This window comes from Rousettus aegyptiacus, unplaced genomic scaffold (assembly GCF_014176215.1).
Source record: "Rousettus aegyptiacus isolate mRouAeg1 unplaced genomic scaffold, mRouAeg1.p scaffold_m13_p_9, whole genome shotgun sequence".
NCBI lineage: Eukaryota > Metazoa > Chordata > Mammalia > Chiroptera > Pteropodidae > Rousettus > Rousettus aegyptiacus.
This window is the reverse complement of record NW_023416312.1, coordinates 69,899,534-69,913,826: the sequence shown is the minus strand read 5'-3', so window position 1 is coordinate 69,913,826 and position 14,293 is coordinate 69,899,534. Positions and strand designations below refer to the sequence as shown.

The following is a 14,293-nucleotide window of genomic DNA, read 5'->3' as shown; positions in this document are numbered from 1 at the left end:
TCAAAGCAGAGAAGATACTTTTTATTTCCATACTTTTTATTGAAATATTAGGTGGTATATAGACTGGATTTAATCTCAATTCTTATTTTAAAATAAATCACTGACATCATTTCATATACTTTAGAAAATATTCAAAATATTCTGGCTTTTTATGGCCTTGCACAATTCCTGGCATGGATATTAAATCAGGGGTAGATAAAAATTCTGTGGAGACTTGAATGATGAAGTTTATTTAATTATATCTGGGCTGAAATGGACTCTTGTTTGGTTATTTAAAAATATTTGATAAACTTTCAATGGCAAAGAAAATGATACATGACACTGAGTTTTAATTACAACACTGCGGATTTTAGAAATCAGAGAAACCTTAGGGCAAATGAAGAGAGAATTTTTGCTTTGCAATAGAGGTTGGACCAGATGATGTCTTGGGTTTTACTCAATAAATTTTTTGAATCTGAAGCCCAAAGATGTTAAGGAAATTTCCCAAGTTCACCTAGCTGATTGTGGGAGGGAGAGCAGAATACAAGTTTCCAGACTCCTTGTCTATTTATGACTCCTTTCATACTTAAAGGTATTTGAAACTCAAAACAGTGAGGTACTTTGGATTGTGCACTCTGAGGAAACAACATAGACCTGGCAATCACATACTTACCTTTGGATTATCTGTTAATTCCCAACGTGGTGAGTCACATAGTAAAATAACATTGGCATACTGAAATGCCTATCAGGAACTAATTAAAAGGGGAAAAAAATCACTCAGTTGAACTTTGTGATTTCCTCTGAATCTTTTGACAAATATAGCCTTGAATGCTGACCTGCTTTGAATGCAAATTTTCTCATGACATTTGGTAAATTTGGTGGATAAAACAGAACTCCTCCTACATAAAGATTTCAGTTCTTAGGTCATTTAAAATCCATTTAGCTAAGAAGCTGTTCATTGAGACAGATTTCAGTGGTATTACAGAAGACTTTATTATAACTGGGCACATTATTCACTTACAGTAAGTCTAGAACTTAAATTTGGGGGAGGGACTGTGGGGATGAGAGCTAATTTGTTTTGAATAATTGTTTCACTTTCTTCACCTTATAAAAAATGGGCTCATATATCTGTTTTTGTGGCAAAAAATACTATGTTTGATTTGATATAATATTAATTTGGAGAAATACCGCAATTTTTGCATGAAGCTAATTCATAGGTGCTGGATAATTGGCATAAATAAAACTGTTGCTTTTCATTCTTATTGTTATCTTCTTACTAACTTTTATTTTCTTTAAAAAGTATACCTCTTATAAGCAAACTTGGTTCTTTGGAAATGCTAAGGATAGTTGTATTTTAGAGTTAAGAGTTTTTCTGAGTTTATTTTCTATGTGATTTTTTTTTCTATAAATGGGAATCCTTCACTTTGTAGTAACTTTTAAGCTCAGAAATAACCATAGAACTCCTTTAAAATGAATTATTTAATTGACCTTTATATGATGTTTTGATTGAATTTATAGAACATGCTTATCCTCTATATGTGTTGATTTCATTTATTTGTCCATTGTGGTTACAGATATAGTAGAGTTATTAAAATAAAAATTCCAATTTTCACTGCTTTTGCTGTGAAATGAAGTAGCATCTTATACATTTGGTGCTTCCTCTGAAAGAATACATAATTAACACGTAAATATAACACTTAAAAACATCACTCTTACACATTGGGCTCACTTTGGATGCTTGCAGTTTAACTTTCATTTTTCAATATGTAAAAGGGTATATGAAACCCTTTTTATTTATTAGTTGTTTTCAATCAAAATGTTATATAGAATGTTTAGAGAGTTCAAGACTTAAGTAAATTGAATGTATTTGTTATTGTTGTTATTATTATTATTATAGAATAATAAACTAAGGACTAAGAGATCTAGTTTTCAGTTCTAGCTCTTCCTTGTTGAGTCCTGTGACCTTGAGATGGGCATCCCACCCCATCTCCATCTTAATTTTTTCATCTGTAAAATAATCTAGATGTCCTGACTCTGCCTAATGTTATGATATGCAATAGAAATGTTAGAAATGATTATTTAGGAGTGGATATGTGTAGCAGTATGGGTCCACAGTGGCCAGAGGGCATAGTGGCAGGCATGCTATGAGGCCTGGAGGTGACTGGTGGAGATGAGAGTAGCAAGAGTGAGGATGACTGCTGGGAGACTGGCTATATCGATTGGGCAGCACAGAAATTAAAAGGAGTATTACAGACAGAAGAAAAGAATGAAACATTTAAGAAAGTATTGACCACAGGAAATATTTCACTGGTCGAGAAGCTCCCAAATTCTGGCATTAGTGTAGATTCCAGTATAGATGGACAGTCCTTATGTATGAAGCTAGCATTTCCAATGTAGAGCTGGTTTGATTCCTTTCATACAGAGCTAACTAAAGAAGAGACTATTTGTAAATTATTGACGATGGATTCTGATAAGTAAAAAGATCACATATTTAGTTCATTTGAAGATCTGGAGATATTTTTACATGGCCTTGGACTTGAGCATATGACAGATTTATTAAAGGAAAAGAATATAGCTTTAAGACATCTTTTGATCATGAGGAAAGATGAGTTTTAAAAGAATCGAATTACCAATAGAGATCAGCAGAAAATTCTGGCTGCTCTTGAAGAACTAGAGATAGAAGCGATAAAATTTGGAAAATTACCTGAAGTGGCAAAGTTGGAAATCAGTAGTGATGAGTTACTCAACTTTCTTCTGAAATTAAATAAACAATGTGGCCATTTAATAACAGCTGTACAGAATATCATTACTGAATTGCTGGTAATTTCTCACAAGATAGTATTCAAATGAACTTCTCAGAATTTTACTTCAGTTTGTGAAGAACAGTTTAGTAATGTTGAACATAGGAGCACTTACATATACAAAGCAATTATTGACTGACATAAAAGGAGAAATCAACAGTAATATACTCATTGTAGGAGACTTTAACATCCTATTAAAGATCTTCCAGACAGAAAATCAACAAGGAAACAGTGGACTTAAATGACACACTAAATTAGATGGGTTCAATAATTACTTTCAGAGCATCTCACCCCAAAACAGAAGAATACAAATTCTCCTCAAGTGCACATGGAACATTTTAAAGATAGACAACATATTAGGCTAGAAAGCAAGTATCAATAAATTTAAGAAGACTGAAATCATATTAACCGTCTTCTCCGGTCATAATAATATGAAACTAGAAATTGACTACAAAAAAACAAAAACTGGAAAATACACGAATTCATGGAGGCTAAATAACATGCTACTAAACAATTATTGGATTAACAATGAGATCAAGGAAGAAATCAAAAGATACCCAGAGACAATGAAAATAAAAACACAACAGCTCAAAATCGATGGGACACAGTAAAAGCAGTTCTAAGTGGGAAATTCATAGCAATATAGGTCTACCTCAAGAAACAAGGAAAAGCTCAAAAAAAAAAAAACAACTTAACCTTACACTTAAAAGAACTAGAAAAGAACAGCAAGCAAATTCAAAATGAGTGGAAATAAGGAAATAATAAAGATCAGAGCAGAAATAAATGAAATAGAGTCTAGAAAAACAATATAAAAGATTGATAAAACCAAGAGCTGGTTCTTTGAAAGGATAACCAAAATTGATAAACCTTAACCAGACTCACCAAGGAAAATAGAAAGAGGACTAAAATAAATAAAATCAGAAACAAAAGAGGAAAAGTAACTATGAACTCTAGAGAAGTACAAAGGATCATGTGAAATTACTACAAGCAATTATGTGCCAAGAAATTGGACAGTCTGGAAGAAATGAACACATTCCTAGAAACATACGAACTCCCAAGACTGAATCAAAAAGAAACAGAAAATCTAGAGACCTGTTATTACAGCTGTGGTGAGAATGCAGAGTACAAAATAGGAGAATACATGTCTGTAGAAGTTTCAGGTGCCACAATATTTAGGATCTTGAGGACCAAGTAAAAAAATTTCAACTTTATCTCAAGATGAAAAATAATCTATGAAAAAATTTAGCAGGGAGTTTGTATAATCAGATTTGCTTTTGGAAAACAGAGAAAAAGCATCTGCCTGTATTGTGGAAATAAACTGGGACCAGAGAAAATTCAGGAAGATGTATTAAGAATCTACTATAATAAGGACAAATTTTGATGGCAATTTGGACTAGCATGGGAGGGGAGATAGAATAAGTAGTTTCAAGGGATGGTTGAAAAATGGATCCATCAGGGCCAAATGGATCATGTTGGCTACGCCAAGTGTCAGAGGTATTGCTGACCAGGAAGGGAAGGTTCGACGGTGAGACGCCCAGTTGGAAGAATGCACAAGAGGCAGACATGAGGATGAACCAACAGGCACCAATTTTATTGTGCGGTGCACTTCTGTTGGGAAGTACAGTTTTGCTGGGGAGTGCAGTCTATTGTACGGGGCAAGCAGTCTTGCGCACACTTCTTCCGTTCCCCATGCAGTACTCCCCTTCTGCTCTCCCCTTCTTTCTAGGGGACTGCATGGCTCCTCACATAGCAGAGCGCAAAAGTGGCACTCAGCCACTCATGTGTGATACAATAAGCTGAAGCATGTTTACGTATTTTCTAAATCTGGGGTCCTATGTCTAGCTGCAGGCCTGGATCATGGCTGGGCCCTGGACCAGCCAGATCTCGGGCCAGTCAGGCCTTGGATCAGCCAGGCTTTGGATAACAGCCAGACCTTGAGCCAGCCAGGTCTGGCACCCATAGGATCAAATTTGATTATGGATTGGACACGGTAGATATAGCTGTCAGGTGTCTAGTGTGACTCTTTGGTATCTGGCTTGTAATGTTGAATGGATACCACTGCCAACCAGTGAGATAGGACTACCGTACCTCGAAACTACTAAACCTCTGTCAAGAGGACCCATTTTCTGAAGGAAGATCATGATGTTGGTGTTTGACATTTTGTATTTAAGGTGTGTTTGAGAATTCTAAGTGAAGATCTTGAACAAGCAATTGAATATACAAGTCTAGAACTCAGGACAGTAGTTCAGGTGTGAGATAAATGTTTGAAATTCATTGACATATCAATGGTAATGGAAGCTGTGAGAATGGATAAGATGACCTAAGAAGAACATAGTGTCAGAAGAGTTAAGGGACGCTAAGAGCTCTGACATTTAATATAGAATGAGCCTAAAAGTGAAATAAAAAGAGTCACCAGAGAAATAGAAGGAAAATTGAGAAGCTGGTGTCAGAAAACCCAAGGGAAAAATATTTTAAGAAGGACAATGGTAAACAGATGAATCCCACTAAGAGATAAACAAGAATTGGATAAATAATATCAATTGGATTACATAAGGTAGACATTGGTAATTATTCTAGTGGGACATGTTTCAGGAGAGTTATGAATTAGTGGTGGGATGAAGGACAAAGCCAGAAAGAAATAGAGTGATGAAGAGTGAGTGGGAGGTGTGAAGAAAATAACAAGTATGGAAAACTCTTCCTAGAAATTTGGTTGTGAAGAAGAAGGGAGCATTGGAGCAGTAGCTGGAGGTTAAAATGTGGGTATAGTAGTTCATTTTTTTTTAAGTTTTGGGACAAATTAATATGTTTAAATGCTAATGAGATGTATGCAGCTGAGACATATGTGTTTATATAAATATCTTATGTATGTTGAAGATATGTGAGAGAAGAAAAAATAAATAGTAAGATTTATAACAATGTGAGCAGGGTTGGAATTCCAAACAAACATGAGGAGTTTTACTTTCGAAAGTAGGAAATCTATCTTCTTTATTATAACTGGAGGGAAGGAAGAGAAGATATCGCGAAAGGAAAATGTGGAATTGGAAAAATGAGGGAACTTCTATCAGATAGTTTCAATTTTGTTTTTAAAGAGGCAAGGTCATGTGCTGAGGCGGGGGCAAGGGGATGAAAAGATTGAAGATATTGGAAGAAGTCTAATGATCAAGAATGGAATAAAGTTAAACAGCTGTAGTAGTGTTTCTGAGTAGTACTGTGGGTTTACTTAAAATTAAATGTTATGCATTTATCATGGAACTAATCTATTGTGGGACATCTTCCATCAGCATTCATCTGCTTAGGCACAGACACAGAGAAACCTGAGAGTTGGATTCATTTAGAATTGAGATTTTGTTAGGAAGTTATGACAAAAAAGCAGAGAGGCAAGTTTAGTTTGGGGTATGGAAGCTAATCTGGATCAAATAAAGAAAGGAAGAAGGCAAAATCTGGCTGATGGATTCGGATAAAACAGTCAAGTCTTTGCAAAGCTGAAAAAATGATCACAGTGGCAGTACTTAAAAATGTAAGCTAGGATGAAAAGAGATTATGGGAAAATTATAACTTCTCCGGCCTCTGTTTTCTCACCTGTATATAAGCCATGGTAATAGAGGATGGAAGCCACGTACATGTTTGTGTGTGTAAATTTATACATATATATTGTTATCTTTTGGTAGTATCAAGATAATCAGGAGGGCCTAGGAGCTCGTTAAGAGCATCCCATCCACTTCCAAGGAATGAAGTAGAGTTGGAGGGTCGGAAGTATTAGTCATTCTTAACCCTCCCATGGTTGCTCAGTGAAAGGAAGACAAAGCCATGCAGGATAGGTGTGATTCTACTACAAGTAGTTCTTTTTCCCCTAGGCAAGTTTACCTTTGTTCATCCAGCAGAAATTAATCTCTGATTATAGAATCTGTCATTTTATTTATCTAGCACTTTTGCAGGAAGAGCAATGTACAATTGATGACGGAATTAGTACTGATTCATTGAGAGGAAACTTGAACTCCAGGGTATTCTGATAATAACCAAAGAATGTGGGGTGAGCTGCTAACATTTGGAAAAGATGAAGCAGCATTAGATTCAAGAATGATTCAGAACATCATTCAGAAAATTGTGGTGTCAGCTCATGTGGTGGAAGAAATGCTCTGGTACCTAAGAGCAGCTCATATTAACAGAACCTACAGACAACCAAAGAATGTCCTCCAGCACTTATATCCTTTTGCTTACAACAGTAAGGACTTTGAAGGCCACAAAAGAGGACATTGAAATGTTGCCATATTGTATTTTGTCACTGTGAAAAGTTTCTATTTCAGTATTTTGTGGTTCTAACATTTGCAACTGGAGTGCTTCAGGAAGTCCCCCCCCCCCCCAGATATCTGGTCAGAGACTTTATCCTAGGGAAGTGCTATGTAGCTTAAATGGTGTCCTCAGGAATGAACTTTTGACTCAAAGACTGTATAGAAAATGAGGAGTTGGACTATATAAATGCATACTTCTTTGATTACTTGGAAATCTCGGCTTAAAATATTATGAATTTTTAAAGGATTTTGAAACACAGTGCTAAATATTCCCCTAATTAGATTATAGATTTTGCTTAAATTAGATTATAGATTTTGCTTAAATAAGAAAGTGGCTTATTTTGCTCTCAGATGACGAGATAGATAATCCAGGCCTGCATGAAGAGTATGTAGTTTTACTGAATGAGTTCAAATTCATCAAAGGTGGCTCACTATCAAGAGCACATTCTAAGACACAGGATGGAGAAAGGGAGAAAAGTGAAGGGATGGAAAAAGTCTATTCTCTTTAAAGGCATGACCCAGAAATTGGAGATAACAGTTCAATTTACATCTCTTAGGCCAAAAACTTAATCGGATATCACATACAGCTTAAAGAACATTCAGATGAAGTCTTCATTTTGTGTGACTTTCCACCCAGCTGAAACTTGGGGGTTCCATTACTATTGAAGGAAAAAAGAATGAAAATTAGGGGATGGCTAGTAATTTCAACTGTACCACATGCAAAAAGAATTGTACCATTTCATAATTCTACCAGTAGCCTGAAAGAAGGCTCACACTTTATTAAATTTGCTTGTATTATAATTTATTTAACTATAAGTTTATATAAGTTAATTTTTAAAGCCTATTTTTTACAGCACTTTTGGGTTCATAGCAAAATTAAGAGGTAGGTACAGAGATTTTTTTCTTATACTCCTGTCCCCACACATGCACAGCCTCCTATTATCAAAATTACTCACTGGAGTGGTATATTTGTTACGATTGATGAACCTCTATTGACATACCATAATCACCCGAAGTCCATAGTTTAGTTTTGGCTTGTACTCTTAGTTTTATACATTCTATGAGTTTAGACACATGTATAATGAAATGTATACATAACTATAGCATTATGCAGAATATTTTCATTGCCAGAAAAATCCTCTGTGCTCTGCTTATTCATCTCTCCTGCTCACTCCAACCTCTGGCAACCCCTGATGTTCTTATTGCTTCCATAATTTTGCCTTTCCTAAAATGTCATATAATTGAAATCATATAGTATGTAATCTTTTAGGATTAGATTCTTTTACTCAGTAATTTGCATTTAAAGTTCCTTCATGCCTTTTCAGGGCTTGATAGCCAAATATTTTTAGAACCAAAAAACATTATCACTGGATGTGCCACCGTTTAGTTATTCATTCACATACTGAAGGATCTTGGTTGCTTCCAAGTTTTGGCAATTATGAATAGAGCTGCTTTAAATATCCATGTGGAGGTTTTTTTGTAGACGTATTTTCAACTCTTTTGGGTAAATATCAAGGAGCATGATTTCTTGATTGCATAGTAAGAGTATAGTTTTGTAAGAAATAATCAAACTGTCTTCATCATTTTACATTCTCACCAGCAAAATATAAGAATTCCTGTTGCTACACATCCTTGCCATCATTTTTTGTCAGTGTTTTGGATTTTGAACATTTAATTTTAATTTTAATTTTTAGTAGTTTCAGGTATACAGTATCTTCGTTAGACATTTATATAGTTTATGAAACAATTTCCCTGATTGCTTTATCTTCCCTCTGGCTCTACACATAGCCATTACCTTACTGCTGTCTGCATTTCCTATGGGATTTTGGCCATTTTAATAGGTGTGTAATGAGTATTTTTTTGTCTGCTCCTTCACTACATTTGAGAGCAGGGAACAATGTTCCCTGCTTGTTTTCATGTCTGCAGTCTTCAATGCAAAATTGATACTCAGGAAATGTCTGTGAAATAAAGATCTGGAAGGATGCCTATGACCATGTCAGCATCAATACAGCAATCAAAGGCACAGGTTAGAAAAACAGAAACTCTGAGGTTCTATTTTGATGAGAAGGCTCTAAAATCACTTAGGAAACATTTGCTATCCCAAGCTCAAAAGCAGCTATCGAAACGGTGAGAAAGTAGATGAGTATGCAGACCTACCATTTAAGATTTTAAAGTAGATTTAGAGGTTTTAAGCAGATGTTTCTAAAGAACCAGTTGTCCTGAATCAGGAAATTTATTTTAATGAAGGGCAAGTCAGTCCACTGAAAAACAATAAGGCTCTTCCCACACACAAGTAAAAAATAACTTCGTCATAAGCACGTTTAAAAAGTAAGCTTAGAAGATTCCAAAACTGGTTTAATCTTTAAGTGATGCATGGAAAATATTCCGAAGTCAAAGAACTAATGGAAATGTATTGAAAAGAGATAATACTCCAGTATTTTTAAAATAAGGATAACCAGTGACCCCAAAATATATTAATTTCCACTTATTGGTAAAGAGAAACATCAGTAAGAGAGGAAAAGAAGGAGAAAATGGAAAAAGAAAAGTAGAGAGAAGAAAGAAGAGGAGGGGGCCACAGAGCATGAGGGAGAAGCCCAAAGTAAGAGACTGAAATGATGAAATCGCTATCCTCCATGGTCTGAGTTTCAAATAGGCTGTGCATCTAAGTCAGAATACAAACTGCCTTAAAAAATATAGTTAAAATTATTTCTGAAGACTTTTGCTGCAGGGAACAAATTTAGAAGAAAAAAAAATGGAATCTCAGATTCCACATAGATAGAAAGCAAAAGTGTGCTATAGTCTGGAGAATTTGGCAGTCTTTAAAAAATAATATTTAATTAGAAATGCGAGAAGTTGGAGAGAGTTTTGTGCAGATAAAAAGTATTTGTTAAAGTTATCAGTAGTGAAACTAAACTTTGGTGGTTTCTAATTGTCTCAGAAAAATGTTCTGCCTTGGTGTGGTACCCTTTGATAATTATAATACTAAGGTACTCTGACCTGTGTCCCTCAAGAATAACACCCACCATTACTAAACATGTCTGGCAAAAATCTGAGGAAGAGCTGGATCAAGCCTTTATGTGAGATGTTCTCCATTTGTGTTTTCAGGAAAGAAGAAATGAGTGATTTACTCCTATTTAGAGGCCTTTCATAGCAAAAGTCTCAAGAATTATTTATACTCATTATCTCCATTTTTACCCTTCCATTCTTTCCTGAGTTCACTTTAATCTGAGCTTTGCTCCAAACATTCTGTGTATTTCTTATAAATATCATCAATTATCTCCAGTTTGCCAAATCTATTAGGCCATTCTCAGGCTTCATTTTACTTGATCTATGAACATCTTTGACTATAACTCTGTCCTTGAAACATTTTCTTCACTTAGCTTCTGAGACTCCACAAACTCTGGGTTTTCCTCTTACCTCCCTGGCTTCTCTTTAGTCTCCTTTGTTGGTATCATCTTATCTCTTTAATCTCTCTATGTTGGAGGGTCCCAGATCTCAGTCTTTACTCCTCTTTTTTTTTCTTTTTTAATCTCATTTCCACTATACCCTAAGTGACTTCAATTGATCCCATGGCTTTAAATACTATCTATATGCTGATGAGATACACACACACACACACACACACACACACACATACACACACACACAGCCTTTTCCCTGATCTCCAAAATCAAATAGCCAGCTGCCTACTCATCTTCTCCTCTTGGATGTTTAGTCAGGCAGCTCAAACTGAACCATCTAATACTGAACTCTTGTCTATCATTTCCAGGCCCCATACACAATTGTTCAGTTGCCCATGACAAAAATGGAACATCATTCTCTGATCCTCCACAGTCAGTCCATCAGTAGATTGTATCAGTATCTCTACTGCTATCAGCTTGGTTGAAGTCACCATCAACTCTAGCCTGGATTATTACTTTTACCATTTCCTTCCATGCAGAATAGCCTTTTAAAATTTAAGTTACATCATCTCACTCAGCTCACAACTGTCCACTTGCTTCTCATTTTACTAAAAATAAATGGTAAAATAAATGTGCTTATCTCTGTGAAATCATCTAAACTTTGTTTCCTATTGTGGTGGTCTTGCTATTTCTAGAACTACTAAACTCATTTCCATCTCAGAGTTTTTGGATATGCTATTCCTTCTGTGTGGAAAATTCTTCTCTTGTATCTTCACCTGGCTCATTCCCTTACTTTCTTGAGGTCCTTAATGTCACTTTCTCAGAGAGGCATTCCCTGACCACCCAATCTAAAATGGACTCCCATTACTTACTTTCATATTATACTTTTTTATTTTTGTTGGTAAAACTTATATTTATTTGATATCTGTTTATTGTCTGTCTCCCACACCAGAAAGTTAATTCAAGAGGGCAGGTTCTTTTTCTTGTTCACTGCTGTATCCTTAGTGCATGGAACAGTGCCTGGTATGTAGTAGGTTTCTAAAAAATGTTGAATAATAAATACATGATAGAAATATTTATAAGTTTTTGTTAGCATTCTCTTCCATAACTGACGTGGGAATATGTATTTACAACTTATACTTTATGGTCATGAAAGAGCATACTGGTAGAATCACCTCGAAGGAATATAAAACCTGCTATTGTACAATTAGTATTCTGTTCTTAGTATGGAGAGGGTGGGGCACACTCTATTATTTACTTCTGAAGTTTTTATGCTAAGTGAATATTTTGGCTACACGGTGTTTGCTTGCTAACAAATATTTGAGAGCATCTGGGAATGTAGAGAAGAGTGTTGAACAAAATAGATTGTTTTATTAGTTTCAGAGCAGTGGGGCCTTTCAAGATACCACATTGCTCTTAATCTTTGACTACATTTGAACAGAATGTAAGACATATTTAATAATAATTTGACCTGTGTTAAAAAATTGATGATCTAAAGGGATTTTTAAAAAAGGGTCATAAAAGTCTGTTGGTGGTATGTTTGATGAAAATTTAAACTAATAAAGCTCTGATCTGCTCAGATTAGGGACAGATTCTGAAATATATAAACTGCTTCATGAATTAACACTGTTAATCTGGCAGTTGCTACAGTAGTTCAAAACTGAATTCTCTAGCTTTGATGGTGCTTTAGGAAATTTGTTAGCTGGATGAACTAAGTATGTCATACAGGAAACCATCTTTAAAAAGTTATGGAATAAGATGACTACCTATGTTTTATAAGATGTGTTGAATATATTTTATAAATATCAATAAATAATATTGGTATGTAATATTGTCAGGGACCCAAAAATATCATGTTATGCATAATGAGGTTAAAGTGATATTTGTTAAACAGAGATCCTACTTGTATTTCATTTGTCTACAGTGATTTTCATCATGCAATGTGTGCCTAATTTCTTTGAATATTTTTGTGGGAAATGACTTACACCACTTGACTAGTGGTGAGCATGATGAATCTGTCTGATTCTAAGTCTTTTTTTGTATTTGAAAGTACACAAAGTCATCATCATTCTTTATAAATGACTCTATTGCAAGACATAATATTGGCTAGTTATTATCTAAATTATATTTGACTCACCACCAGTTAATAAGCTGATTGTACTTTTATTTAGCCATGTATTGATCTCAGCATGTTGTCAGTCCTTAAGATCTGGCAGGTTCAAAACATGCGATTATGATGCTGAGTCAAAATCATACTTCAGAAGCTCTGCGTAGACATTTGTACATGTTGGATGGTCTCCTTGAAACAAGATTAGTTATTCAAAAAGCCTGTGCTTTTGAGTCACATCCTGAAACTGTGGATGGATACACAGCAGGTTAACTAATGGAAAAAAAATATCTCTGAGATAATTATATGAGAGGAATTTGAGCTTCACTAAAGTGAAACTAAAAGACAATTTCTTCTTTAAAATGAGCACGGTCTTTATAATCAGATATATACATCTTTTCTTGCTTAAGTTTTATGAGCTTGAGTGATTTACTTAACCTTTTAAAGTCTCAAAGACTCATTTGTAATATTGGGATAAATCATAATGGTAACTATCAATGTTGATGAACCTTAAATGAGCTAATTCATATCAAATACCTGACACAGAACTTGACACCCGATTAGAACTTAATAAACTATTGTCCCTATTATTACTATTTTCTAAATCACCTGGCAAAGTTGGTGGTAGAGCCCAGATCTAATCAATTCCTTCTCATGCAAGGCCATATAAATTTATCATTTCACTCACAATATTTACGCCTTTGTAATGACACTACTTCATTTTTCTCTCTTCAAGCTCCACTTCTTTATTTTCCAATTTTCCTTTTCTCCAAGCCACATTCTAATTGCTTTGTCTATTTTTAGATATCTCAAATATTGTGAATGGAAAGTGTCGAATTTTATAACACTGATTTTTTTTTTAACTCAGTGACAACAGAAATAACATGCCCATATTTCTTTTAGGTGGTTTTTTAGAAGCCACTTTAATGACATTGAAAAACTCCATGTATCATTTTCAAATACATAATTATTTGTCTCTGTAACTTAGTCACCGCTTTTATAAATGAAACAAGAACCTGTGGTCATTTCAGGTACTTTGGAAGAATCTTTTTTCTTCTTTGTCAATGTAGAGGAGAAACTTTTCTACAAAACTATATTATGTAGATGACTAAATTATTAGTCTCACAACATTTTTCTGTCCTTTTCTTTTTTAAACTTTTCTTTCAGTACAGATTATACTATCTGTGGTATCTTATATAAGTCATATCACTCCTCCAAGCCCCAGTTTTACTGATTGCAAATATGCAATATCAACATTATATACCTGAAGATTTATAAAAATAATTCAATAAATTCTTTGTAAACTATAAAAAGCTAAACAAATGTAAGAAATTATTGTTATTAAGACAAAGATCAGTAAAGGCAGATAATATATCAACAAGAGTGTTGAAAGTTAGAGTTTAATATTAAGTGCCTAGTTATCAAGTCTCAGGTCAATTTTGCTGAATTAGTAGGTGCAAATGTATAGGTTGGAGCAAGTTATTTTCAAGTCTTTGCTTAGTGGCAAAGTGCACAGAACCAAACCTCTCTCAAGTATATAGAACAAATTACTATTCTCATAGCACTTTAACATGTGTTATCTTATTTAATCTTTAACACAAATCTGCCAAGCTGGTTTCATTATCTCCATTTTATGGATGGAAATTGATGTATAATTTATTTCTGAGCATATTAATGGTTGATGCAGGGCTGAAATCCAGGTTGATACTTATACCA

The 14,293-nt window shown here is 34.6% G+C and overlaps 1 protein-coding gene and 1 pseudogene across 1 annotated transcript in view; both read left to right on the top strand.

Annotated features, from left to right (window-relative positions):
- The first annotated feature begins 907 nt into the window (after positions 1-907).
- IL13RA2 (interleukin 13 receptor subunit alpha 2) overlaps positions 908-14,293 on the top strand; it is a 30,372-nt gene continuing 16,986 nt past the window's right edge. The window contains exon 1 of the mRNA XM_016132215.2: positions 908-1,001. The gene's annotated coding sequence lies outside the window, so the exon portion shown is untranslated. The remainder of the gene's footprint in view (positions 1,002-14,293) is intronic.
- LOC107503631 lies at positions 2,083-2,919 on the top strand (annotated as a pseudogene).